The sequence below is a fragment of the Rhagoletis pomonella genome, unplaced genomic scaffold (assembly GCF_013731165.1).
Source record: "Rhagoletis pomonella isolate Grant_MI unplaced genomic scaffold, Rhpom_1.0 Rhpom_scaffold_00012, whole genome shotgun sequence".
Classification (NCBI taxonomy): Eukaryota; Metazoa; Arthropoda; class Insecta; order Diptera; family Tephritidae; genus Rhagoletis; species Rhagoletis pomonella.
This window is the reverse complement of record NW_023458566.1, coordinates 6,170,412-6,172,051: the sequence shown is the minus strand read 5'-3', so window position 1 is coordinate 6,172,051 and position 1,640 is coordinate 6,170,412. Positions and strand designations below refer to the sequence as shown.

The 1,640-nt window shown below is 38.4% G+C and overlaps 1 protein-coding gene across 1 annotated transcript in view; it reads left to right on the top strand.

Annotated features, from left to right (window-relative positions):
- The window catches only part of LOC118747549 (differentially expressed in FDCP 8 homolog), a 3,370-nt gene that overhangs the window by 269 nt on the left and 1,461 nt on the right, over nucleotides 1-1,640 (top strand). The window lies entirely within an intron of this gene.

Sequence of the window (1,640 nt, the reverse complement as noted above, 5' to 3'; positions counted from 1 at the left end):
GAGCATATTTGGGTAATTCGGACGAGGGTTCAAGGATAATCGTAACAGTATACAGAGACTTATCGAACATATTTCATGAGCCTCGACACACTGGCTGCGTTTCTTTATACATTCCGGATAATCCCATTTCACAGCCGGAATAAACAGAATGCGTTTGAAATATAAGTCAACATATCATCAGGAAAGTTCTAAAGAATAAATAAACAAACAAGCTTATTCCAAACGTTCAGAATGAATAAAGAAATGCAGCCACTAGTATTTTCAGGCCGTTTGAAAGCGGTTTTTCGCGGTCGAGAGGGGGCGAGAGGCTGAGGTAAACCACGATTGAGAGAATACAAAGGTTGCGTCGATCTCGGACCGCTATTCCTCTCTTAACGAATTTGACAGAATCGTTGTTTGCATGACGTCACACTGGTGCAACTTGTTTACATTTTCCTTGCAACATTTTTTCTTCTTCCATTCTTGCTCACGTTTTGGCATTTCTCTCTCGCAATTGCACCAGTGTGACGTCACACAAAAGTTATTCTCAAAAATCCTCTCTGATCGGCGCAATCTTGTATTCTATCATTCTTGGAGGTAAACTACTACTCTCTGCTCTTCTCGCCCGGTTTCAGACGGTCTAAAAAGACTAATGTGTCGAGGTCCGATATCTCTGCCACAAATTCCACTTGATTTTTGCGGAGCTGAATACACTTTACCTGCTTGCAGAGGATAACTGTAAAGTTTTTAATTCTCCATATTTTGAATTAATAAAGAGCGAAATACACCACACAAGCGGCTTGTCAAACATACTTCAAACCTGCTTTTGCCATTTTGCCATACACCACGCAAACTTCACATGTTTAAGCCATGAATTTTAGTTTTCTTCCGGTACACAATGTCAAAAAGTTTGGTTTTCTTAAATTTTTCTCCCTTACGCACTCACTCGGTATAAATTCTGTTGCAAATGATCATGAGTAAACATGGCGGCCGGAAAACTAAAGATTTTGATTTGACAACAAAAAGTGGGTTTGATATGACAAGCGGCTTGACAAACCAAGCGAAATATCCCATTACTTGAAGAAATATGTGTTGTGTATAAGGGTATTTGAAGGTTTGACAAGCCGCTTGAGGGAAATTTGAAGAAAAATCAAAATTTTTTGATTTTCTGGCCGCCATGTTGACGTTTGATTAAACCGCTTGTATTGTGTATGATAAAATTGCCTTATTCGCAATGGAAGTTTCTCCGAATGAGGACGTAAGAGAGAAAAATGGAAGAAAACCAAGCTTTTTTACATTGTGGACCGGAATAAAACTAATATTTTTGCTTAAACCAGTCATGTTTGCTTGGGGCATGGCGAAATATGAATAGCAAGGCTATTTTTCGCATAGTATCGTCAAGCCGCTTGCGTTGTGTATTCCGCCCTTTAATCACGTTTTATCGAAATGATAAACTCGATTTTTTCAACAAAACTACAACCCTAACCATACTGCATTCCGCGATGCCCTGAATAACAGCTGTTTTTATTTGGGTTTTGTATGTTTAATTATTTGTTCTTGTGTTATTTGTATATGAAATTCTTGTGATTAAATGTTTTGACTGTTTTCAAGGGTTAAAAAATGAATCCTATTCGAGGTAGTTTAGCCAGTATACCCGGAGC